The 27,967-nt window shown below is 43.2% G+C and overlaps 1 long non-coding RNA gene across 1 annotated transcript in view; it reads left to right on the top strand.

Moving 5' to 3' along the window:
* The window catches only part of LOC106509830, a 44,791-nt gene continuing 37,791 nt past the window's right edge, over positions 20,968 to 27,967 (top strand). The window contains exon 1 of the long non-coding RNA XR_002342734.1: positions 20,968 to 21,791. This is a non-coding gene — a long non-coding RNA (uncharacterized LOC106509830). The remainder of the gene's footprint in view (positions 21,792 to 27,967) is intronic.

The raw sequence follows: 27,967 nt of genomic DNA, 5'->3' as shown, positions 1-27,967 counted from the left end.
TGTAGACACTTTCAGATCCCGCATTGCTGTGGATGTGTTGTAGGCTGGTGGCTACAGCTCTGATTCAATCCCTGGCCTGGGAACTTCCGTATGCTGCAGGTATGACACTAAAAAGACCAAAAAAAAAAAAAAAAAAAAAATCACAAACACTAACTCATAGGTTTCTCTTTATGTTCATAATGACAAACACAGTAGATGTTTAACTCTTCCTGGTCATCCTTGGATGGGTCCCAAATAAGTTTGTTCTCCCACTCTAGAAAATGACTAATACCCTCCCTCTCTCACCAAAACTCTGACAACTCTTCCCATCCCACCACCTTTAGCTGATAATTTTGCCTTATGCTTCATGGAGAAAATAAAAGGCATCAGTCAAAGAATTCCTTATCTTTCCACCTTCAGACTTATTGTGGTAGGGACAACTAGGACAATTTGCACAGAATTCACTATAGTGGACACTCCTGATTTGCTGCTGGTTTAATGGCAAATTTATATCTTCTACATTAAGTATGATTGCTACCTTTTTTTTTTTTTTTTGGTTTGGTTTTGTTTCATTTTGTTTTTGCTTTTTAGGGTTACACTCGTGGCATAAGGAAGTTCCCAGGCTAGGGGTCTAATCGGAGCTACAGCTGCCAGCCTATGCCACAGCCACAGCAATGCAGAATCCAAGTTGTGTCTGCAACCTACACCATAGCTCACAGCAACACTGGATCCTTAACCCACTGAGCAAGGCCAGGGATCAAACCCGCATCCCTCACGGATACTAGTCAGATTCATTTCCACTGCGCCACGATGGGAACTCCTCATGTTACTTTCTAATATCAGTTTGCTATGAGTCTGGTTTGTTTTATCAGGAGTGAGTGTTGAATTTCATTAAATATGCTTCTGTATTGACTAATAGAACTATATGGTGTATAGTGACCATAGACAGATAAGTAAGAAATAACTATAAGTCACTGAGATTTGATGTTTTATATGTTGCTTGACACAATCATAGCAAAATCTGACTAATATACTTGATAAAATAAGTTGGATAGTTTTTCTTCTCTTTCTATTTTCTGAAACGATTGTATATTTTTTCTATTCTTTGAAACAAAGCTTAATTATAAAGCCATCCGGACCTGGTGGCTTTTAAGAGAAGGCAGCTTTGGTTACTGATTCATCTTATTTTAGTCTCATTAGTTTAGTTATTTATTTTTTTAATGCTGTCATTTTATATTATTTTTTATATTACTCAATGAATTTATTATATTTATAGTTGTATAATGATTATCACAACCCAATTTTATAACATTTCCATTACAAACCCCCAGCATCCCCCCATGCCCCAACCTCTCTCCTTTGTAAACCATGTTTTTCAAAGTCTGTGAGTCAGTATCTATTCTGCAAAGAAGTTCATTGTGTCCTTTTTCCAAATTCCGCATGTAAGTGTAGCATTTGATGTTGGCATCTCATTGTGTGACTGACCTCACTTAGCATGATAATTTCTATGTCCATCCATGTTGCTAAAAATGCTGTTATTTCGTCACTTTTAGCGGCTGAGTAATATTCCATTGTGTATGTGTACCACATCTTCTTTATCCACTCCTTTGTCAATGGACATTTAGGTTGTTTCCATGAATGGGAGAAAACCTTTGCAAATGAATCAACTGACAAGGGATTAATCTCCAAAATTTATAAACATCTTCTGCAGCTCAATACCAAAAAAAAACAAACAACCCCATCAAAAAATGGGCAGAAGATCTAAACAGACAATTCTCCAAAGAAGACATACAGATGGCCAAAAAAACACATGAACACATGTTCAATGTCACTCATTATTAGAGAAATGCAAATTAAAACCACTATAAGGTACCACCTTACACCAGCCAGAATGGCCATCATCAAAAAGTCTACAAACAATAAGTGCTGGAGAGGGTATGGAGAAAAAGGAACCCCATGACACTATTGGTGGGAATGTAATTGGTGCAACCACTGTGGAAAACAGTATGGAGATTCCTCAGAAAACACAAAATAGAACTACCATTTGATCTAGCAATCCCACTCCGGGGCATCTATCCAGAGAAAACCATAACTCAAAAAGACACATGTACTCCAATGTTCATTGCAGCACTATTTGCAATAGCCATGACATGGAAATGCTGTCATTTTAAATTTTAATAAAATAGATAAATTCATACTACATAGAGAGCAAGTGCATTCACTCAGATAAAATTTTAGAAATATTTTCTATAAAAAGTTTAGTAGTTGATTGGAAGTGAATCCATTAGAACATTTCTATTAGGTACAGCGTTTCCATCCTCACCCCCATTCTTATTAATTTTGAGAAGAATTTAAAGTACAGAAAAGTACAAAAAAATAAGACAAGATATCCATATACCACAAAGGACCTGACCTAGTCTCCATGAGGATGTGGGTTCAATCCCTGGCCTGGCTTAGTGGTCAAGGATCTGGCATTGCTGCAAGCTGTGTCATAGGTCGCAGATGCAGCTTGGATCTGTTGCCCAGGCTGTGGCATAGGCTGCAGCTGACCCCTAACCCTGGAACTTCCATATGCTGCAGATGCAGCCATTAAAAAAAAAAAAAAAAGAAAGAAAGAATGAAAGGAAAGAAAAATGTGTTGTTTAACCTCTACATATTTGGGGATTTTCCAGTTATCTTTCTCTTACTGATTTCCAATTTAATTCCACTTCGGTTTGAGAGCAGACATTGATTTCTATTCTTTAAAATGTATTAAGTTATACTTTATGGTGCAGAACATGGTCTATCTATCTTGGGGAATGTTCCATGTGAGCTTGAGAAGAACGATTATTCTGTTGTTAAATAAAACAGTCTATAGTTGCATATTAAATCCAGTTGATTAATGCTGTTGTTGAGTTCAACTGCATTCTTATTGATTTCCTGCCTGCTGTTCTCTCCATTTCTGGTAGAGGGGTACCAAAATCTTCAACTATGATAGTGGATTCTCCCATTTCTCTTTGCAGTTCTATTAATTTTGGCCTTATATGATTTATTGCTCTGTTATTAGGTACATGCACATTAAGGATTGTTATGTTTTCCTGGAGGGATGATCCCTTTTTTGTCATGTTTTGTACTTCTTTAATCCCTGATAACTTTCTTACTTTGAAGTGCCCTCTGACTGAACTTAATATAGTGACTTCTTCTGTCTTTTGATTAGTGTTAGCATGGTATCTTTTTCTCCATTCATTTATTATTAATCTATATGTGTCTTTGTATTTTATTTTATTTTATTTTATTATTATTATTATTATTTTTTTTTTTTTTTTTTTTTTTTTTTTTTTTTAGGGCCACACCTGCAGCATATGGAGGTTTCAAGGCTAGGGGTCTAATCAAAGCTGTATCTGCTGGCCTACACCACAGCCACAGCAATGTCAAATCCAAGCTGCATCTGTGAACTACACCGCAGCTCATGGCTGTCTTTGTATTTTAAATAGGTTTCTTTTGGACAACATATAGTTCAGTCTTGTTTTTTTTCTCTACTCTGACAATCTGTCTTTCAGTTGATGCATTTTGATCATTAATGTTCAAAGGGATTATTGATATAGTTGGATTAATAACTACCATAGGGGGACTGTTTTCTATTTGCGGCCTTTGTTCCCTGTTCCTATGTTTGCCTTCTATTTGTTTTCTTCCTTTTGTTGGTTTAATTGAGAATTTTATATTATTTTATTTTCCCCACTTTTTTTAGCATACCCTGTGTGTGTGTTTAGTGTTTGCCCTAGAGTTTGCAATACGTATTTACGACTAATCCTAGCCTACTTTTAAATAACACTAGCTGCTTCACAGGTGGTATGAGAACCATATTATAACAGAATAGTCCTATTTTCTCCTTTCCATCCCTTGTATCATTGCTGTTATTCAGTTCACTTATATAAACACATGAATGAATATATTTTACATCTATATACACACATATATAACTTTTATTTTGAACAAAGTACTATCTGTTAGTTCAATTAAGAATAAGAAAAATATCCATTTTTTATTTTACTTCTCACTTATTTCTTTTTAAATGCTTATCCTTTCTTTATGTAGATCATATTTCTGATCCATATTATTTTTCTCTGACATTTACTATGAAAACCCAGTTTAGGTCCTAGAGGTAAAATTCACAAAAGTATAGGATCACCCCATGAATGAGTCCCCCTGGATTTTTTAACCCTCAAACTTGTCTGCACTGAGTCCCAGGCAATTTGTCAATTACAATTCAGGTTTTCCTACCCCAGCACTTGTTCTCATTATGGTCTCCATTCATGAGTCTCTACTCCGGCGAGCAGAGACTCCCAGTTTTCACCTGTCGGTCTCTCTAATCTGTGAGCAGTGGTTTGCCCTGTGTCCTCAGCACTCTTATAGATCCAAGAAGAACTGATTTTTCAATATGGTCAGCTCTTTACTTGTTAGAATTAAGTGGCAATTTCCAAGCTCCATATATGCAGAATGGGAAACTAGACATGGCAATTTTTTTTTTAATATAGATGAGGCATTCATAAGGCTTACACATCAAGAGGTCTAAGAATTACAGAATAGGAGTTCCCTTCTGATAATGGTGGAGTAGGTATCTCCAACTAATCCTCTTGCTGAGAATAACTGAAGAAGAAACATAATTTTTTTTTATTTCTCGCTTTCTTTACATAACATTTATTTATTTATTTATTTTTTCCACTGTACACCATGGGGGCCAAGTTACACTTACATGTATACATCTTTTTCCTTTTTTTTTTCTTTTTCTTCTTTCCTTCTTTCCCTGAAACATAATTTTTAAAAAATAATATCTTAGAAACATCAAAGAACTTGAAAAATACTGAAGAATTGTTGGGAGACAAAGACAACCCAGAGAGTTAAGACAAATCACTCTAAGCCATGTTTGCCTTGAGATAATATACCTGGATAAACAGTTATAAAGACAACCTGAACTAGTTGCCTCGTGGAGTCAGGAGAAGGGGACAAAAGTCAGAGCCAAGAGCTTATCATAACTTATCAGGAACTCTGGTTAAAGCACTCCTCACTAGATCTTCAGGGTGGAATAAACCAGAAATAAATCAGCTCTGGCATCAACTTCCCATCATCTGGAGGTTAAGGTATCTAAAGCCTTTAACTTGGATTAAGGTAGTCCTTGACAAGAGGAACAAGCAAAGCTCTTTTGTAGAGGAAGATAGCACCATTATAGGTACAAAACTATTCCTAAAAATAGTTATTACATACAATCTACCATTCTTTAATAAAAAAATAACCAGGGTGTACAAGAAACAAAAGAGTGAAAATTTAACAGAAACAACATACAACGGAAATAGGCCACCCATCTCAAGAAGTTAGAAAAAAATAGCAAAAATAACAGAATAAAAATAGAAGGGAAAAAGAATAAGAATCAGAGCATGAATTAATGAAATAGAAAACAAACATGCTAACGCAAAGAATTAAAAACTTAAAAGAAGTTCTTTAGAAAGGTTAATAAAGAATAAAAGAAAAAATCATACATAACAAATGTTATAAATTAAAAAGGGTACATCATTACATATTATGTAGATACTATAAAGATATAAAGTGATATGGCGAAAATTTTTTTACATTTGAAAATTATATGAAATAAATTCTTGAAAAAATATAGCTTACTTAAATGTTACAAGAAATGTTAATAGAAATTCTGAACAATCGTATAACTATAAAATACATTGAATCAGCAGATTAAAATTTTTTCACAGAGGAGACTCCAAACTATGGATGTCTCTTATGAATCCTACCTAACATCTAAAGAATAAATAATTGCAATCTTAAATACAGACTTCCAAAAAACAAGAAGAATGTATACTCCCCATCTTATTTTGTGAGACTAACAAAATCTTGATATCAAAATAAAATAAACGTAGTTGGAAAGAGAAAATTACAGGCCCACCTCACTCAAGAAATACAGATGCAAAAGTCCTGCCCGAAATAAAAGCCAACTGGATCTAGCTATATACATACATATACATACACACATACACAAACATATATATATATATATAATGTTAAATAAATATATATAAACAATTTGGGTTATACCAGTAATATGAGATTGATTTAATAAAGAGTTTCTCAACCTGTACAATATTTCCATTTGGGGCTGGTTAATTTTTTGCTCTGGGGAACTAACCTGTTCATTGCAGAATGTTTAGCAGCATCATTGGCCTGTAGTCACTAAATACTAGCAGCAACATCACCCTTATTTCTGATAAGCAAAAATATCTCCAGACATTGCTAAATGTCCCCTGTAAAATTCCCCATGGTTGAAAACTAACCCAAAAATCAATCAATATAATTCATCATATTAATAATTACAAGCCAAACTCATATAATAATTTCAATAGATGCAGAAAAATGTTTCTTAAAAATAAATATTCACTTATGATAAAAAAAAAACAGTTTAAAAATGAGGCAGGAAAGAATCATATACAGCAGTGCAAATGCAGAGATTTTTTTTTTTTTCTTTATGGCCACCCCCATGACATAAGGAAGTTCCCAGGTCAGGAGGATCCTTTAACCCACTGCCCCAGGCCTGAGGTTAAACCTGCACCTCCAGTGAAACCTGAGCTGCTGCAATCAGATTCTTAACCCACTGTGCCACAGCAGGAACTCCTCTATTTTTGTTTTTAAACAAAAAGAAATCTATTGGTTCAGGTAACTGGAAGGTTCTCAGGGTAGTATAACATTAGCAATGGCTAGATTCCACACCTCTAGCCACTCAGCAGGACACAGCCTTTCTGCTGGGTCTGTTTTGTTCTGCTGACTTCATTTTCAAGCAAGCTCTCTCCACACAGTTTGGCATGGATACCAGCAGCTCCAAGCTTTCACCTTCTGTGGGTTGAGTAATCACACACTGTGCAATAACTCTAGCAAAGTCCTGGTATGCGTCTCATTGATGAGGTCTGACTCCTCTTTTAAGCTGGGCTCAGGGAAGAGGGAGAGCCCTCCAACCTGCACGGATGATCCCCCAGAGAAGAAGAGATATTCTTTCAACAGAAGAAGAAATGCTGAACAAGCAAAACAATAGGTGTCTTATACTGCGATTTTTCAAATGCTGTCCCATGAAAGAGGACTGCCTAGTTCATGTGGCCATGAGTTCAGGAGCTGAATGGTTCTGACTCTGGATTTCTTGTGAGGTTCAGCAGGATAATTGGCCAGGGCTTTAGTTTTCTTAAGGTCTGACTTAAGAAGAATGTAACTGAAGAATCTGCTTCTAAGGTGGGTCACTGATAGGATAAGCAAGTCTGTGGTCTTTGTTGGTATAAGATTTCAGTTCCTCACCATGTGAGCCTCCTCATAAGATAGTTTGAGTGTCTTCTTGAGATGACATCTGGCTTTCACTAAGCAAGTGATACAAGAGCCCAAGGAAAATGCTGAAATGTCTTTTATGAATGGCTTTGGATATCATCCATATCATTTCTACAATATCCAGCAGGTCACACCTGGCATCTCTTTCTTTTGTAGGAACTGCCCAACAGCATAACTACTAGGAGATGATGGCCAATGAGAAGGGGCAAGAATAATCAAATAAATAATAAAAAAAAAATTCCCTAGATGTGAAGCTCATGAGATGCTAGATTAAAGAGCTTTTCAAGTTTGGTGCACAATAGATTAAAATAGACCCTCTTCAGTGCATATCATCCAAGTTCAGAACACCAAACATCAAAGACAAATCTCACAAGATTCTGAAAAGAAAGAAGTAATATGTCACATATAAACATTTAGAATCAGAATGACATCATAATCCTCAAAGTCAAGTTTATAAGACAATATAGTGAAGTGGTGTAAAACTTCTGTTAAAATATTTTAAATGTAGAAATTTATACTTAAGACAAACCATCAATCAAACTTTAGTGTGGAATAGAGACATTTTTGGATATTTGAGTTTTAAAAATCATCTCCCACACACCCTTTCTCAGAAACTTTGGGAAAACAGAAGATCCAGGAAACAAGGGATTCAATACAAGGAAGAGGAGAAGGAAATCCCCAAAATGATGGAGAAAGGAATTCCAAGAACAACAGCTATGTGCCAAGTGCAGAGGGCAAAGAGAACTGACTTGAACAGATTAGAAAACTCGGAATATTGTTCCATGTGAATATTAAATCTATAGAACACAAAATATGTTAGAACACAATAAGAGATTTACACAACTGAGAGAGTTTGAACTTGAGTTTGACAAAAGGTAATATAATGAGAAAATAAAACAAGTGTTAACTCCAGAGAAAACAAAACACAGTGTAGGAAAAGGTAAAGTAATAAAAATTTACCTTATGTCTCAGCTGGAACTGGCATTTACAAAGTCACAAAAAATGTAAATACAGAATCATGATCTAACTAAATTTTGATATAACTACATTGGGAGTACAGAAGAATGAAAAGCATTCATTTACATGATGGGACAGGCCAGGGATTAAAAAAAGAGCTAAATCCTCATTTTCCATAGTGGGAAATCAATAGATAATATCTAGAACTGAAAAGTCAATAAACAGCAGTATAAGAATGTTACTTAGAGATGTGGAAGTAAATACCAAACGAATCAACTAAAGTTGTTGAAATTAGTTGCCTCTGGGGAATAGTTTTTCATGGAGGATGTGGAGCTAGAGGTGCTAATTTTCATAATAAGTTCTGAATAACAAGTGTAATCTTCCAACTATGTTCGTGTGACTTTAATCAAAATAAAACTAAATAGAAAGGATTTGGAGAAGATGGCAGAGTAGGAAGCACAAGGAATATGTCTCCCCACCTGCATGGGTAGAATCTGTCTAATGTAACTATTTTGGAACTCTGGGTCTATTGAAGGCTTGCAACTTCCAGGAAAAATTTCACCAGTAAATTGCTGTTAATTTCAGTCAAGTTCAACTCTTAGGATTGTTGCAGTGACCCATCCCCTACCCCAGACCCATGGCTAGCAGCAGAGCACATGTTTCAGGAGAAGCCCTTGTATAGCTTGTGGGAACAAGGGTGGAACTAAAAAACAAAAACAAAGACCATCTTCCAAATATCAGGGTTCTGTGCCCCATAGTTGATTGGTGCTTCAGATCACAAAGGTGCAGACAAAAAGTTGACAACCATTGTTGCATCTCTACCCATTTTTGCAAGCTCCTATCCTTTCAACTTAAGTGACTTCCAGGGGATTTAAAGGACTAACATTCTCTCTTTCCTCCCTTGCATTTTTTTTCTTTTCCCCCTTTTGGGAGCCAGAAACATGGAAGAACATGATATTAAAAAGCAACTTTGTAAACAGGGAAATTTAAAAGGTGACTGCACATGCCAAGGGAAAGGTGAAAGCTCAGAAAAGACCTGAAAGGACCTTAAGTTTATACCTCAGGCATATCTATGGCACAGAGACAGTCTGCAATCTTTGTTTAAATAAACAAAAATAATATTAAAAAATAGCAAACTCTGGGGAAGGGCGAGAGTCTGATTTCCAGAGTTATCAGATTATTAGATTCAAATATCTGATTTTCAAACAAAAAAAATCACAAGGCATGCAGAGAAACAGAAATGTATGACTTAATCAAAGGGAAAAAGTTAAATCATCAGAAACCATCCCTGAAAAAGACCTGAAGGCAGACCTACTAGACAAAGACTTTAAAACAACCAACTTAAAGATATTTAAAGAACAAAAACATTTGAAGAAGGCCAAGAACACAATGCATGAAATTATTGTATGGAAATATCAATAAAGAGATAAAAACCTAAAAAGGTTTTTTTGTTTCTTTTGACTTAGATGCTGGTTTGGGAATGAAGTTCAGGGCTAGTCTTAGGATTCAAAAGGCTTGAGATACATTGTTTTGGGGGTATGAGGTTAGGTTCATCTCTAGGTATTAGGGCATTAAGCTAAGATAAATCTTGGAAAGCTGGTCCTGAGACACCTGTGTCTGGTCCCCCAACCTGGGATCTCCTGCTAGAAGTTACAGGAATTGGTTGTGGTGCATGGAGTTGCAAACACCACCATAGATTCATTCCCCATTGCACAGTGCTGACAGCATAACTCCTGGAAGTCAGCTCAGCATGCAGGGCCTGTCCAATAAACCAGTGGTCATTAGAAAGCCCTTAGCTACTTTCTCTAATGTAAGCTGTCATACTGAACAATGATTGCAATTCAAAACAAAACACAAAATTCATTTGTATGAATGAGGTTCACTGGGCTGCCGAGGTCATGTCTAATCTTGACCTCACATTTTTGTGTGATTTACAATGATTTTGTGTTGTTCTCATTCATTGACTTAATCATGACTACGTAGAATATGTTTGAACTTGAAAAATAAATTCCTATAACATTTTCATGTGCTTTTAGATGTTTTGTGTGTTTTACCTATTGGGCTTTATTTTTTTTTTTAACAAACTTTCTTTAAAAATTATATAATTCTTTAGCTAAAAAAAGACCCTAGAAAATAATATCCCCCACTTCTTCCCTGAGCTGGCCTGGATTCCCTTGACCCAGTAAGACCTCAGCAGATTTATGCTGGACTAGAATTCAGGAGGCCTGGGTGCCAGTCCTGGCTCAGCTATTCCCTAGCTGGATGACCTTGAGTAAATCCTTTAGCCTTTCTTAGTGCTTTTTGTCAGCTGTCACATAGAACCTAGTACCTTTCCTATCTACCCCATGGGATTATTTTCAGGAGTAAATGAAGTAACAGGCATATAAATTTGTACTCTATAAAGGCTATGAAAGTGAAATGCTTTTATTTTGATAATGAAGAGAATCCTCTCTGAGGTTAATTATTTCTGTTCTCTAGTTTCGCTAGAAGGGAGGCAAGCCTGGATTACCCAATAAATCTTGAGTGCCTTTCTGAACTGGCCACCATGCCAGAGGCTGGTGATACAGAGTTGCATGTGATGCAGTTCTTGCTCTCAAAGAATCCACAGTTTGGTAGAGGATGCAACTAATAATTGCAATAAAATGTGAGAAATGCAGTAGAATGGTTATGGACAAAAAGTGGTGGACAACTAACTCCGATTGGAAAGTATTGTTAATGTTAGTTTTGATGTTTGAGTTTTAACATTACTTCCTCTAGTATTAAAATTGCTAACACCGTAGCTTTGGTAATGCACATTAAGAAAAATTATTTTGAAGTATAGCTGATTTACAATGTGTTAATTTCTTTTGCATGGCAAAGTGATTCAATTAACACATATGCACATATCCATTCCCATATAAGTTATCACAAAATATTGCATAGACTTCCCTGTACTATACGGCAGGTCCCCGTTGACCAACACTTCCATTTATAATCGTGTGCATATGCCAGTCCCAAACCCCCAATCCATCCTTCCCCTCACCCTTCCCTTTTGGTAACCATAAGTTTGTCTTTGAAGTCTGGGAGTCTGTTTCTATTTTGTAAATAAGTCCATTTGTATCATTTTTTTCAGACTCCACATATTAGTGATCTCATATTACCTTTGTCTTTCCCTGTCTGACATCACTTAGCATGATAATCTCTAGGTCCATCCATGTCACTGCAAATGGCATTATTTTATTCTTTTTTATGGCTAAGTAGTGTTCCATTGTATATATGTACCACAACTTCTTTATTCATTTCTCGGCTGATGGACATTTAGGTTGTTTCCATGTCTTGGCTATTATAAATAGTGCTTCAGTGAACATAAGGGTGTATGTCTCTTTTTCAGTAAGGTTTCAGATTTATAGCTTACACTAGGGGAAGTACTACAATTGGTGCTAGATCGTTACTAATGTTCCTTTTCTCTATTGTCACAATGACCTTGTTTCCTCTCTTGTTATAGGTGAGGGAATAGAATCACCTGGCTAGCTAGTGGCAGAGTCACATTCAGACTTCCAGCTATGATCTTGCACATTCATTGACAGCTTGGGTCTCACAGCAACGCTGGGAAATGGGCAATAAATGAACATTACCCCAATTTAGGATGGGAAATCAGGATGTGCAAAGCTTTGCCAGGCTAGACTCCACAGCTGGGCTTCCTGTCTCCAGCTCCATTGGGGGCTGTTACCTTGAGGTCAAGGTCAAAGCCCTCATAGGCAGTGGGGGAGATATTTTGGGGTAGAGCTGTCTCCCTGGCACCTCTCAAATCTCATCTCGGGAAGCAGCTGCCCACTGGGCCTGGGTGTCAGACCTGTCCTGGCTAGGCCTGGGGCCCTGCTGTTCTGGAAATCTCTGGAAGGAGATGCCCCTCCTTGTCTCAGTGTCTTCACCACGAGGTCGGCTGGGCACTGTCTACCAGGGTCTTCTCCACGTTAGCATTCTTCTTGTTCTTATTCAAGGAAGGGACAGGGACACCAGAGGAGAAGGTGCCCCTTGGCTTGAGGCAGTATTTGGGGTGATAAAGAAAAGCTTCTTCTTTGATGGACTGCTTGGGCTTGTCCAGTGAAAATGGTCCTTCTGTGGGACCACAGAGCAGAGTGGTGACTTCAGGGCTTGAAGAGTGGTCAGCTGGGATGAAGTCCAAATACACATCACCTCAAGACCTCCTGCGATGTGCTTCTCGGACCCACTGAGGATTTCCTTTCTCTGTCCTGCTGCCTCTCCTGGTCTGCCTCTGTCCCTCCATCTCTGCTGTGTGTCCATCATGGCTTTCTCGCCCCCGGTCACCCCCAGCGCCCAGCATCTCTGACACACTGTCTCTCTTTCCTCCTTTCCTTCGCCCTCCCCTTTCCCTGGCCTCTTCTCTCAGCACTCACTGTGTCTCCCACCTTGCCTGCCTCATGCAGACCTACCCACGTTCAGGATTCCTTGTTCTTCCTGGAGAGATTCTTTAATCACATCTGTTAAAAAGTAGGCAAGTTGCACTCTTCAGACGCCAAGGGAAAAAAAAAAAAAAAAACCCAGTCATCTTAATTTAACCTTTTTCTCGGCCCACTGGCCTGTGGCTGGAGCAAAAATAGGTCTCCCCACTTCTGGCACACACACCAAGCTGTAAGCCAGCCCAGTTGGCAGATACACTGCGGGGGCCAGAATCCTGTTACCCAACTCAGGGCCGGTGCCAGAGCTCCAAGCCCGGTCAGGCCTCCTAGCCAAGGCCACGTATGGGCCTGAGGGGGCCTGGGGCGCTGAGCTTCCCACCCATATGACCCTTGGGCTATGGCTGGTACTGGTCAGCTGCTGCTTCCTCTTCCCCAGTGGGGCTGCAGGAAGGGTTCAGCTGGAGCCCAGCCCCCTGTCAGCTTGTCATTATGCTGGGTGACACCTCAAAGCCCCAGGCAAGCTGTCAGGTTAGTGCCCAGCCTAGCACCATTAAATTTATTGGACTAACATTTGAATGAGGATTTAGCATTACATAATGTTATTACCTCATAACAGTCTAGTAGAAGAGGTTTTATTGAGTCTTTATAATGACCAGACCGAGGCTCGTAGAGGTTAAGTTCATCCAGTCAGGAATGAAGCTGCTACTTAGGATTCTGGAATTTCTTGCCATAATGTCCCCAGACCAGGTTCCAGTGCCAGCATGGACCACCTCCCCAGGCCTGATTTCTTAGAGTGGACCACACCACGCATGTACGCAATCTCTGGTCACAAGGGTGGACACGGGGCAGAAGTTCGCTAGTTGTGGGTGGACCTTGGACATGTAGGCTGGAGTGTCCCCACATGAGTGTGAGGTCATCTGTAATGCAGGGCATTGCTGGGAGTTTGAAGAAGAGAAGAGTGGACCAGCAGAGGGGGGGCGTGGAACTGGGGCCCCAGCTGCCAGAACCCCCACCTTCAGGCATGTGCACTCCCAGGAATCTGAAAATTCTCGATGTGAACCGGGCCTTCTAGGTCACCTGAGCGTGGGCATTGGTGGAATTAGGAGGACAAAATATATTTTACTTAAGTGTTTATTGATTCAATTTTAACTGAAATATTGAAATTTATGTCAACTGGGCTGTCACTAGGCAAATGAGCTCTGGGCCCCATAAATGTTAGGTGGGCCTGGTGAGCTCCTGAGCTCCCCCAGAATATCTTATAAGGTCCTCCGACGCGAGCCAGGCTCTCTCCCCAACCTGTTCCTCCTCATGGTTCCATACCCAGGAGTCTGTTCTGTTTCCTCTCTCCCCCAAACACCATATGCCTACCACCAAATCCCATCTTTTTCACCCCCAACCATGGCACTCTACCCCAGAGCCACCCCCAAGTGCCCTTCTGGTCCTCCTGACCGCTCTCCCTGCCTCCAGCCTTGCTCTGCTCTGTCCTGCTCTCCACACTGCTTCCTAAACAGCTCAAAATCAAGTCCAAGTGCCCCACTGCCTGCAAACTAGAACTCCAGCTTCTCAGCCTGCCCTTCAAAGTGCTTAGTTCATCATGGTGTTGGTTGGAAAGATCACCTGGCCTCCTCGAGCAGCAGGGGTGGGGAGGCCAGGTGAGGGCTAGGGGGAAATCCAACCATGTAAACCTCAACCATCCGGTTGGCAGGAGCCAGGAAGAGCCACTCAGAAAGACCAAAGTGGACAGCGGAGTCAGAGCTCCTGAGGGCAGGAGTATGGTTTAGGGGCTCAGCACCCAGGCCACCTCATTGCCTCTGCAGCTGGGTTTGCCATGGAAGGCCAGACTCTCTTTCTCATCCCCTCTGCCTTTTTTTTTTTTTTTTTTTTCGGTCTTTTGTCTTTTTAGGGCTGCACCCGCGGCACATAGAGGTCCCTAGACTAGGGGTCAAATCGGAGCTACAGCTGCCAACCTATGCCACAGCGACAGCAAGGCCACATCTGAGCCATGTCTGCAACCTACACCACAGCTCATGGCAATGCCGGATCCTTAACCCACTGAGCGAGGCCAGGGATCAAACCCGCAACCTCATGGTTCCTAGTCAGATTTGTTTCCGCTGTGCCATGATGGGAATTTCCCCTCTGCCTTTTTTTAACTTTTACTCTTACCCCACAAACCAATACCTTTCTTTTTTCTTTTTTTCTTTTTTTTTTTTTTTTTTTTTTTTTGTCTTTTTTGGGTCACATCTGCAGCATATAGAAGTTCCCAGGCTGGGGGTCTAATCAGAGCTGTAGTTGCCAGCCACAGCCACAGCCACAGCCACAGCCACAGCCACAGCCACAGCCACAGCAACACCAGATCTGAGCCACATTTGTGACCTACAGCACAGCTCACAGAAACGCCAAGTCCTTAACCCACCGAGGGAGGCTAGGGATCAAACCAGCCTTCTCATGGATGCTGGTCAGGTTCATTACCACTGAGCCACAACAGGAACCTTTCTTTTTTTTATCTCTACTCTACCAGCCCCGCTCACCCCCACCCCTGACTGTCCAGGGAAACAATTTATTGACCCAACCAGTCCCAGTATTCCTTGGGCAGAGTTCTTGCCAGACCACCTCATGGACAGGATTTGGAGCAGATGTTTGGCCCGATCCAATCAAGGTGAGAGCAGGGAGATGGGGCTCCCAAGGTGAGTTGGTCTCTCCCCATCCTGGGGTGAACTGGCTGGCTTCCTGGCCTGGCCTGGCCTGCGCATCAGTGGGACCCCAACCCACCATCTCCAGAGGTTTCCCTCCTTGAGATCCCACGGTGTCCTTCCAAAGCTTCCTCATCTTTGCTTTGCCAACTTATGCTGGTCCCATCACCAGGTACATTCAGATTTCCTGGCCCCCATCATGCTGCCCCTCCCCGCTTCCCCTCCAGCCTTCTTTAAACCCCTCCCACTCAAAGGAACACCTCATTCTGGGCCCCTGTTGCTAGCTGCTTATAATATCTTATAGCGCTAATTTCCCTCTTGCTTTTATTTCTGTGAGTTGTCACATATCTCCCTAATTGGGTTGTAAACACTATGGAAAATGAAGATTCCATTATCCACCTTTGTACATAGTCCAAGTGCTCAGCACAGAATACCACCTAGGATAAGCTTCCAGTTACATACTGCGATGGATTTAAAAAAAGATAAAAATGAATAAGTGGTCTGGATAAACCGGCGTGGCAGAGGAGCCCCCATTTTTTAATTTTTTTCCCTCCATGCTGCATCTTCTGAACACCAAGAACAGACTTTAAAGCCCTGGGAGCTTAACCTCCACCCCACCCCACTGGCTGCATCTCACCCTGCACCAGCTTCTCCTCAGCCAGACCCAGGGTCCTTCCCTCTGTCCCAGCCGGCAGGCTGTGGTGAGGGCAGCGTGGGCCACCTAGGAGCCTGAGCGGTCATGGGCTCTGCGTGGAGAGCCTGCCAGGGCAGCCCAGGATGGGGCTGGCCTGCTGCTGGGGGCCCAGGAGAGATGGGAGGCGTGGGCAGCCCCAGCGTGCTCTCCCTCACGTCCTTGAAGCTTCCCCTGTCCTCTGACTCAGCTCCAGCATCTCAATTTGTGGATGAATGCCCTGGTCCTAGACAGAGAGCCGATTCAGCCCAGCAGGGTTTCTGGAGGGCTCCCAGGAGGGGGAAGCCCGGAAAATGGCTGGGGGGCAGTGAAGCTGGAGTGCTGGCCAGTTCGCTCCAGCTGCAGCTCAGGGCACGTTCTCCTCTGCCCCCCACTCCCCACCCCACGCATTCTTCTGGTGCCCTCAACAGTGCCCAGCTTTACAGGGCAAAAAGGAGCCTGGAGCAGACCTTGGGAGCCCAGCTTCTAGTGTCCTACCCTCCCCTGGCCTGTTCCTCTCACTCCCCTGTGTGGGTACAGAAGTGCCTGACTTCTACCAGCAGATGGGCATGACGTCTCTACCCCGTGGGGGTCCCTACACCCCCTGCCCCAGAGCTGCAGAGGGAGTTGAACCCCTATTGAGCTCAAAGAGCCCCCATATCAAAACTTGATATCATGTGATAAGTTAACATGCAATAAAACGCACACATCAGAGTTTCTGTTGTGGCTCAGTGGTTAACGAATCCGACTAGGAACCATGAGGTTGCAGGTTCCATCCCTGGCCTCACTCAGTGGGTTAAGGATCTGGCGTTGCCATGAGCTGTGGTGTAGGTTGCAGATGCGGTTCAGAATCCGCGTTGCTGTGGCTCTGATGTAGGCCAGCGGCTACAGCTCGGATTCAACCCCTAGCCTGGGAACCTCCATATGCTGCGGGTGCAGCTCTAGAAAAGATGGAAACAAAACAAAACAAAAAAACCCGCACATATGGTTTCACCATTTTTGACAACTTGGGTGCAACTGTCACCCCAATTTTACAATATTCCCACATCCTCAGAAAGTTCCTCATACCCCTTTCAACCACGTTCTGATTTATATCACCATAGATCAGCTTGGAGGTTGACTACCTTTTAAATCTGCATCAGAGGAGACATCACCAGCCCCCCGTTGTGTGAAAAGAGAAACTGCCAAGCAGCATCCAGTTCTGAAGTTAAGGGCCCTGTCCTTCCCCAACCCTCCTCCTGGGCATCCGCACCCCACACCTGCCCAGGTGCTACATAACAGGGCAGCAGGATCCACAAACGGTGCAGGGAAAAACGGAACTTGGCGCCAGAGGATCTAAGTGAGAGCCCTGGGTTTGTGCGATGTGATTGGGACAAGGCACTCGCTCTTTTGGAGTTTGGGGTTCTTTGGCTATATGCTGGAGTCACCCCCCCACCCTGACATCCCCAGGACCTCTGGGAGAATTGAAGCCAATTTTGCAGCCAACTTTGTAGGTGGCAACCAGGCATCGATCAAACAATTAATTGACTCAGTAGCTAACATGATCTCTGGGGGGCCAGACATCATGCTAACAACTTCCTTTAACCTTCAAGTCCGCGGTGTTACTATAATTTATCCCCCATTCTACACATGGGAAAACTGCGCCTCAGAGACAGGCCCCAAGCCAAAGAGGAAGAACGCGATGGTTTTAGCATTGGCGTAGGCAGCCACTCCCGACTCACAGGTGGCTCTACCATTCTTCCTCCCAAACAATCCCGTAATTGCTAAAAAAGAGCTATAGCCGCCAGACAGCCGTTTGTCAACAAAGACATGCAATGCAAATGCTCTTTGTTATCATTCCTATCAACACATTTTAAGAGCCAGAGAATTAGATGACAGTCCACAGGTTGGTGGTTGGTCTCGTTGGTCTGTCCTAATAAATTTCAGAACATGACTCTAGCCTCTTCTCCCTGGACCCACAGACTATTGCCTTTCCACTTTAGAGACAGTCCTTCTTCCTGTCTAACTTCAGTCTCGCTTGCTGTGGAGCCAACATCAAGTTCATCACTGGTCTTATTACAAACCATGATGTGTACAAGAAAGGGCTCATCAGCTTCTGCCCTGCAGGGCACCCCAATGTGCTGAGGCCTGAGGGGGCTGGCTGGTCACCCCAGTCCCCTCCCTGTCCTAAGCATGTGAGTTGCAGGGCTTCTCTGGGGATGGGGGCGTAGAAAGGAAGGATGAAAGGGATCTAGAGAGGGTACCTGAGCTGGCTTTCCTCGGCTCCTTCAGAGGCCCTGTGTCTGGCTCCTTTTCCTGGGAATCCTCCACCCGCCCCAGACTTCGCCCCATGTCCTTGTGGCATTTCTGCAAAGCTTGTCAAGGGAGGGGTTTGGGAGAAAAGATAGCAAAGGGTCTGGGCAAGTCCTTCAGGAGAAAGGCCTGGTGCTTGGGAGTTTAGCTCAGGGATACAGGCCTGCTAGTTCACCCCTTGACCTTGGCTGGGCCGAGGCCTGTCTTCTCTCCTGCCAGGGGGATAATATTACGGCCTCCCAGGGCTGTTCCGAGGCTCAGATGATACCAAGACGGGGAAAGGACTTGGCAAAGCAGAAGCTGACGTTCAGCCCGAGGGACTGTGACAAGGCACACAGTGATGCAGGGAAGGGCCCGGCCCCACCCAAGGGAGCCCAGGGCCAAGGGCCTGGCTTGCTGACCCCCTTGTAAGCCTCCCCATGGACCCCTCTGGGACAGAAGGACTGTCACTCAAACCAAAGGGCCCCCAGCTCTGCTGTCTGCAGTCTGCCAGGGGGCTTCTCTGTTCACCCGTGAGCATCTGTCAGGCCTCTCTGTGATGGCAAAGAAGGTTCTGTGGGACAGCACAGTTTTCTGGGAGTCTCTGTAAATGTGACCCCCTGTGGGCTCCTGTGGGTCTGTGTCTGCGGATATGTTCCTGTCACAGAGCATCTGTTTTGTAAAATAGTCATCTAAGATTTATTGTATCTGTTACGTGGAAATGGGGTACCTTGGTCTCCAGGCATCTGGTGGCATGGGGATTGCGTTATAAAGTGTCGGTGTGGGGTTCACGGGGCTCCAAAGCCACCCATGGCTCCCTATTCCTCAGCATGTCCGAGGGCCTCCATGCCTGGCGCACACATGCCTTTCTGGCACAATTGTCCACTGTGCCTGCAACTCTCCTTCTCTGTTCCTACTTCTATGAAGGTGCCCGTTTGTAAGTCTGTGTATGTGCTATGTACGCCCCTGGTGTGCACCTGAGCCTGCCCTCCTAATGCACCTGTCATTCATTCAGTAAGTATCTATCAAATGCCTATTACCTGCCAGGCATCACACTGGGTGCTGGGGATTCAGCCATGAACAAGGCAGATGCAGGGCCATCACTAGCCCATTGGGCATCTGTGTGAATAAGAAAAAGCTACCCCTATTAGAAGATGCAGTCCCGTGGGTGCCTGGCTTGATGCATAAATGATGCTTTTACACAAAGCAAAAGAGCCTTTTGTTCCTGGCAGGCACAGCCCCAAATTGAGGTCCACAGCTCGGGAGGTGGAGGTAGGGCCTGGACTTCAACCCCACTCACCTCCCTTGGCTAAGCCAGGCACCCTTGGGCACTGAATAAAACACACCTCCCAAGATAGCAGCCCGGGAAAACTCCCCCCTACCCGTGAGGTAACACAGGAGCTCTGTGTGTGTCTGTGCATCTCTGTGGCCTGCATGCGCATGCAATGTCCTCGTGCCCCTCTGTGTATTTGCCCCTGCTGCAGTGGCCCTATGTACCCGTTTCTGGGAGGCGGGGAACCTCTGTGTGGGTGTCAGCCTGTATGTGTGCACACCCGTAGCACCCACAGCACTGAAGGCTATTTCCTCGCCATCCTGCTCGTCTCTCCAGAGTGACTTTCTCCACTTCCCTAATTGTTCTCCTTTCCCAGCGGACCCCACGCTCTGTGAAGTCTTTCCTTAGCAGAGCAGCGCAGAACTACTTCTCAGGAGCGAGGAGATCAGTGCTGGGCCCAGCCCTCCTCCTAACCTTCTGCTTCTGCCGTTCCCTTCTCTGGAAGGACAGACTGGGCCCCTCTGGCACCAGCAAGGCCCTGGGAAAAGGGCATAGCTCTTACCTGAGGGCTGAGGCTCCCTCTGCCTGGGAATCCCTGGGAGCCCCCAGCCAGATCCCTAACCCTTCTAAAGACTGCCCCACGTGGAATGTGACAGGCTTGTTCATTCTTTGCTAGACAAGTTCTGTCCGGTCCTGTCTCCACCCCTTTGCTCAGGCCACTCTTGTGGGCTGCCCTCCCACCCTTCAAAACCGAGGGCCACCTTTGCTATGAACAGTAGTGACAGCGACCCACTACTACTGCGTGCTCCCTGGGCACCAGCGTGGTAGAAGCATGGATTGCTCACGTGGTGGACTCTGGTGTTTAGACACTAATCATACACACCATCTCATGGAAATCTCACAACAGTGTCACGAAGTAGGCAGTAGTGACATCCCAGGTTTTGAGACAAGGAAACCAAGGGCCAGAAATGTCTGAGACCTTGCCCAAGGTCACGATGCCCCGCTAGCTGACCGAACCCATCAGGACTGGCCTCGGATCTGCCTGCCCCTTGGGCTCCCGTGCTCACAACCTCAGGTCAGCCTCTGACCTCTGCAGCTCAGTTACTCCCCCTGCTCTGAGTTCCTAGTGGGTATCCTGGCCATCTAAACTTATACCCCTAACTGTTGTCTTAAAAATATAACTACTTTAAAAAATACTTTAAAAATACTTTCTGGAGTTCCTGCCATGGCTCAGCCGTGAACAAATCTGACTAGCACCCATGAGGACGCAGGTTCGATCCCTGGCCTTGCTCCATGGGTTAAGGATCTGGTGCTGCTGTGGCTGTGATGTAGGCCGGCAGCTGGAGCTCTGATTCAACCCCTAGCCTGGGCATCTCCATATGCCGCGGATGCGGCCCTAAAAAGCAAAAACAAAAACCCTAAAAAAAACCTTAAAAAAATTATAACTACCTCCCCAGCTAGATTGTGTGTTTCTGAGGGTAGGGACTGTCCTTTCACCCCTTTGTTTCTCTGGTTCCTCATGGCTCAGTAACAAGATGTTACTGTCGAGGATGATGCTGATGGTGGCAGCGATGATGGTGGATGGAAATGGGGCTGGTAGTGAGTGAGCCCCCTGCCTACAGCTGCTCCCAGCCTGCCTCCTGGAAAACAAGGTCATGGTGATGGCCCAGTGTGACCTGGAGGAGCTTTCCTCCTTGTAGAAGAGCTTCTTGATTTGGGAGACGCTCAGGGGAGCCTGTGCCTCTGGCCTAGGTATCCCAAAGGGCTTCTCCAGCCCTGAGGATGCAGAGGCAGCAGCTCCCTGCCCCTCCTCCTGGGGCCTGCATTCTGGCGAGGCCCCCGCCCATCGACACACTCCTCCCCAGCTGGGGCCCTGGGCTCTGCGGGTCTGGGTGGGGAGGAAGTGGGAAGGAGGAGGGCTTCCCACCCAGCCTCTGCAGCTCTGGTGAAAAACGATGTGGTCCTTCCTATAAGTTCAGAAATCCCATCCCCACAGAGGCAGGGACCAGGTGGAGCTGACCACCCCGAGGGCAGCCTAGCGGGATGGTCTGGACCTGGGAGCCGCCTTGGAGGTGCCTGCAGCCACAGGGCCTGGACTGTGACGTCTCAGTTGACCTGAAATCAGAGTCCTACCATCTGAGAGGGCCAGAGGTGGGGGCTGTGGGCCGTGCTCTCTGCAGCTTCCTCAAATAACCAAGGACACGGTAAGCACTTGACACGAGGTGGGCGAGATCTCTGCAAGGCCTTTCCTGCCCGGTGGATAGAGGGGCTAGTGCACCCAGTGCGCTCACACAAGGGGAGGGGTAATGAATTCTGAAAGCGGTCCTTGGATACCAGCGGCGCCACATTATGTTCAGAGGGAAGAGCGTGGAGGGTCAGAGGGCTCTGGGAAGGCCATGCAGGGAGAGGAAGTGGCGGTGGCAGTTCCACAGGGCGAGGCTCAGGGGGTCAGGTAGGTTACCCTTGGCAGGGCGGAGCGACACGGTCAGGGTGATGACACTGCAGACACCGGTCCCTAACTGGTGGGTTTCACTTCCCCCTCCAGTGCAGAGAAGCGCACCGTAGCCTCACTTGACCTCCGGGATTGATATGGCCATTTTCTAGATGTGCAAACTCGGGGTGGTTACTTCTCTTCTCTGAGGCTCCGTTTCCTCATTTGTAAAACAGTGATGAAAAGTCTTATCTCTGAAGACCGTTTACTTTCTGTTTCATCATTCTTCGGGCTAAGATAGTCTTCTCAAGGGGAATGTCTATTCTTCCTCTAATTTGAATGAGGTGGGTTCCCTGATTTCTATCTCTCAAACAATATTGATTTCTATGAGCTCCGCCCAGTGTTGTGTGTCATGAGGGAAGCAGGGCCTTTGGCATGGTTAGGCCTCCCTGGAAACACAAAGGTTGGCTCTATAGAGACAGGATTGTGCCTTAGCATGGGCCAGGGCAATGTGGACTAACTGCATGGGCCAGAGGGCAGGGGCTGCACCAGCTCATCAAAGGGGAGCACCAAGGAGGCCTGGAGGAGCCACGAGACACTTGCCGTAGAAGCTGACACTTGAACGAAGCTTTGAGTGGTTAAGATGTCCAGCCATGTTTCATATGAGTGATTTTTCTGCTTGTCTTTTGATTTTTTGATGTTAGTATATTAATTATCTATTGCCACCTAACACATGATGCCAAAATCTAATGGTTTAAAACAAGAGATATTTTGGGAGTTCCCATTGTGGCTCAGTGGGTTATGAATCCAACGAGTACCCATGAAGATGTGGGTTCGATCCCTGGCCTCCCTCAGTGGGTTAAGGATCCAGTGTTGCCACAAGCTGTGGTGTAGGTCACAGATGCAACTTGGATCCTGCGTTGTTGTGGCTGTGACGTAGGCCAACAGCTGCAGCTCCGATTCAACCCCTAGCCTGGAAACTACCATGTGCCAGAGGTGTGGCCATTAAAAAAAAAAAAAAGGCATTTGTTATCTAACAGAAACTATGGGTCAAGAAGTCTGGAGGGGCTTATTTGGCTGGTTCTGGCTTTGATCTCATGAAGTTGTCAAGGGCTACACTGTCATCTGAAGGCTTGATTGGGCTGGAGGGTTCACTTCTAAGTTCTGCCATGACTATTGGCAGGAGGATTCCGCTCTGCACTAGCTGTCAGCCTGAGGCTTCAGTCTCTTACCATGTGTACCTCTCAGCATCCTCCCAATGTGGTGGTTGGTTTCCCCCAAATGGAAGGAGGAAGCTGCACTGCCATTGATGATCTAGTCTCTGATGAGTCACACTATCACTTCTGCTTTTCCTATTCATTAGAAGCCACTCTTCGGCACAGCCCACACTTAAAGGGGAGGGAAATTTCACCGATGGAAAACTTCACCTGTGGAAGGAAAGAGTATCGAAAAATTTGTGAAAATATTTTAAAGCCATTGCAGTTTTTCTTTTTAACAAGAAATATATACAACATTTGCAAAAGCAAAGAGAATGTATAATGAACCCTCATAGACCCACCATCCAACAACTAATTGTGAATAATTATAAACTAGGCCAATATCTTGTATCAGGTTTATTGAGGCATAAATGACATACAATGAACTGCACATATTCCAAGTCCCCAATGCAATAAATTTTGACCTATGCTGGTGCCCATAGGATCATCGAGCTAACAAACACATCTATCATGACCAAAAGTCTCCTTGTGCTCCTTTAAAGTCTATTCCTTACCTCTCACCCACCTCAGCCCATTCCCAGGCAACCACTGATCTGCTTCCTGTCATTATAAAATTGTTTACATTTCTTAGACTATTACGTAAATGAAACTATAAAGTATGCATTCCTATTTTTGGATTCTTTCACTCAACCTCATTATTTTGAAATCTGTCTCTGTTGTGTGTATCAATAGTTCATTCTTTTTTTTTTCCCTCCTTATTAGGGCCACACTCACGGCATATGGAAGTTCCCAGGCTCGGAGTCAAATCAGAGCTACAGCTGCTGGCCTATGCCACAGCCACAGCAACACCAGATCTGAGCTGCATCTGCAACCTAAGCTGCACCTCGCAGCAATGTCAGATCCTTAACCCACTGAGTGAGGCCGGGGATCGAACCCGCATCCTCACGGGCACTGTATAGGGTTCTTAACCCGCTGAGCAATGATGGGAAATCCCAGTTCATTACTTTTTATCACTGAGTAGTAGTCCATTGTAGGGAGATATATATATTATAGTTTGTTTATTCATTCACCTGTTGATGGACATTTACAGTTTCCAGTTTAGGGCAACTACAAATGAGGCTGGTATGTATATTCACGTACAGCGTTTGTGTATACATATGATTTCATTTCTCTTAAGCAAATATCTAGTAGTGGAATGACTGAGTCATAGGATAGGCTGTATTTAATATTTTAGAAACTAGCCAAACTCTTTGGCAAAGTGGTTGTACTAATTTACATTCCTACCAGCAACATAGGAGAGTTATTCATTCCACATTATCACCAGCACTTGATATGATCAGACTTTTTAATTTTAGGCACACTGAAGTTAGTAGTGGCATTTCATTGTGTTTTAATTTGCATTTCACTAATGACTAATGAAGTATAAATCTTTTCATATGCTTATTTGCCATCCATATGTTGTCTTTGGTAGGATGTCTGTTGAAATTTTTTGCCTTTTTTTTTAATTGGGTTGTTTACTTCTTTAGAGTGTTGAGAGTCCTGCATATATGCTGCATAAAAGTTTCACCTAGGAAATGTTGCAAATAGCTTCTCCTAGACTGTGGCTTATCTTTTCATACTTTTAAATGTTTTTTTCAAGGGAGTTCTTAATTTTAATGAAGTCCAATTTTTCTTCTTCTCCCTTTAAAATAGTTTTTTTTTTTTTTAAATAAAAGCGATCATGATTTTGGTGTTGTAACTAAAAAATCTTTGCCAATTTCAGTGTCGTAACTAAAAAATCTTTGCCTAATCTATGCCTAAAGATCATAAAGACTTTCTCCTATGTTTTCTCCTAGAACTTTCGTAATAATTTCAGATTTTACATTGAAGCCTATGATCCATTTTGAGTTAACTTTTATATTTGGTTCAAGATAAGGTTCAAAGTTTTGTTTTGTATACATACATTCAGTTTTCCCAGCACCATTTGTGGAAAACACTCTTCTCTCTCCACCTTTGTCAAAAATCAATTGGCCTCCTCTCTGTGGATTTACTTTTATTTCTGGACTCTACATTGTTCATTGATTTATTTGTCAATCTTTAAACCAATACACATTATATTACTGTAGTTTTATAAGATTTTTCCTATTTTTTAATTGAGATATAATTCACTCATTATAAAACTCACTTTTAAAGTAGTCATTTCTGTGGATTTTATGTACTCACAGAGTTGCATAAGTACTACTTCTGTCTAATTCCAGAACATTTCATCACCAAAAATAGAAATCCTGTATGCATTAGCAGTCACCCCTGCTCCGTCCCCCCCGCCCAGGTCCCTGGTGAGCACTGATCTACTTCTGTCTCTATGAATTTACATCTAATGATATGGTTCCTTTCAAAAAATAACCTTTCTTTCTTCCCTCCCCCTTTCGGTGATAATCTTGAATCCCACCTTCTTCATTTCTTTGCACTCCTTTATAAGAGTCTTAACTGTGCCTTATAATTCCTAAAATGCTGTTTTAAAAAATTGTAACTTTGTAAAAAGTCATGCTGCATGTGATTTGGGGGACATATTTCTTTCGCTTGATGTCATTTTGCTGATTTTTCTTCATACCGTTGTCACTGCAGTTTATTTATTTAGACTGCAGTATCATCTCCCATAGGGAGACAATATATAATCTTCAGCTCTCTGTGGATGGATGTTTGGTTTGTTTCCAAGTTTTTACTATTGTGAATAGGGCTGCTATGAATACTCTTGCACGTGTTTCCTGAGTACATGTGTGTGAGTGAAAATCTAGGGCATAGGTTACGTTAATTTTCAACTTGAGGAAATAATGCAAGGCTGTTTTTTTCAGAATGTTGTCACCACACCCACCAGCAGGGTACAAGCGACCATGGGGCTGTGGATGCACATACTCCAAAAAGTGTATCGCCAGACTTTTAAAAAATAGTCCAATAGGTGCAAAATGGTGTTTCATTACGGTCTTGATTTGTGTTTCCCCACCCCCAGTGATGCCGAACATCTCTTCCTGGCTTTATCGGCCATTGGTGCTTCCTTTCTGTGAAATCCCTGTTCATGTCTCTTGTCCATCTTTCTGTTGGGTTGACTGGGTTTATCATGATTTCGTATTATACATGAATATATTCTCAATACTAACCCTTGTCCGTTGTGATACGGCAAGTGTCTTCTCCCAGTGTAAAATCTTTTCACTCTCTTTAGATCGTCTCTTGAAAAACCAAAATTCTTTTTAAAAATTTTTTTCTCGACCTGTAGTTGATGTTCAATGTTGTGTTAGTTTCTGCTGTATAGAAAGGGATTCCGTTATACATAGATATATTCTTTTTCATATTTTTTCATTAGGGTTTAATCACAGGATATTGAATATATTTCCTGTGCTATATAGCAGGACTTTTGTTGTTCATCCATTCTATATATAATAGTTGGCCTCTGCTAGTCCCAAACTCCCTCCAACCCTCCTCCACCCCATTTCCCCTTGGCAACCATAAGTCTGTTCTCTCTATCTGTGAGTCTGTTTCTGTTTCATAGATAAGTTCATTTGTGTTGTATTTTAGGTTCCACACATAAGTGACATCATAGGGTATTTATCTTCCTCTTTTCTGATTTCCTTGGCTTAGTATGAGAATCTCTAGGTCCATCCCCATTGCTGAAAATGGCATTAATTCATTATTTCTCATGGAGGAGTAATATCCCATTGTATGTATACATATACCACATCTTCATGCATCTGTCAGTAGACATTTAGATTGTTTCCATATCTTGGCTATTGTGAATAGTGGGATGAACATAGGGGTGCATGTATCTTTTCAAATTATAATTTTTTTCTGGATATATGCCAGGAGTGGGATTGATGGATCATGTGGCAAGCCTATTTTTAGCTTTTTTTTTTTTTTTTGTCTTTTTTTTGCCATTTCTTGAGCCACTCCCGTGGCATATGGAGGTTCCCAGGCTAGGGGTCAAATCAGAGCTGTAGCCTCTGGTCTACACTGCAGTCATAGTAATGTCAGATGTTTAACTCACTGAGCAAGGCTAGGGATTGAACCCACATCTTCATGGATACTCGTTGGGTTCGTTACCACTGAGTCACAAGGGGAACTTCTATTTTTAGGTTTTTGAGGAAGCTCCATACTGTTTCTATATTGGCTGCAGGATTTACACTCCCACCAACAGTGTGTGTGTGTGTGGGGGGGGTGTTCCCTTTTTTCCATACCCTCTTTAATATTGAAAAACAAAAAATTCTTAATTTTAATATATATTATATTGAAATATTTCATATTTTAGCCAATGTTTTTTGTTTTAAGAATCCTTCCCTACCCCAAGGTATTGAAAAACACTCACGCATATTTTCTGCTAAGCATATTAAAGTTTTGTTTTTGACACTGAAGTCCTTAATTCTCATGTAGTTATAAAGAAGGGATCTGATTTGATCTGTTCTGATTAGAATAGATTTTTGTCTAGTTTCTTTTATTGAGGAGCCCTCTTTCCCTACTAGTTGACATCCACCACATACATACCAGAGTCCCATGCTGCATGGATCTGTTTCTGAGCTCTCGGTTCTATCACATTAATCAATCTCTCCAACACTGACCCACAGGTAAACTGCACTGTCAGCCACGAGAGCTCTAAAATAAGTCCCGATATCCAGTAAGGTAAATCCCTCCCTGATTATCTTTAAAATTGCTCCGGCTATTCTTGGCCATATAGTTTTCCAAATAGAATTATTTTCTCAAGTTCCCT

This window comes from Sus scrofa, chromosome 3 (assembly GCF_000003025.6).
Source record: "Sus scrofa isolate TJ Tabasco breed Duroc chromosome 3, Sscrofa11.1, whole genome shotgun sequence".
NCBI classification, from domain to species: Eukaryota; Metazoa; Chordata; class Mammalia; order Artiodactyla; family Suidae; genus Sus; species Sus scrofa.
This window is presented reverse-complemented; position numbering and strand designations above follow the sequence as displayed.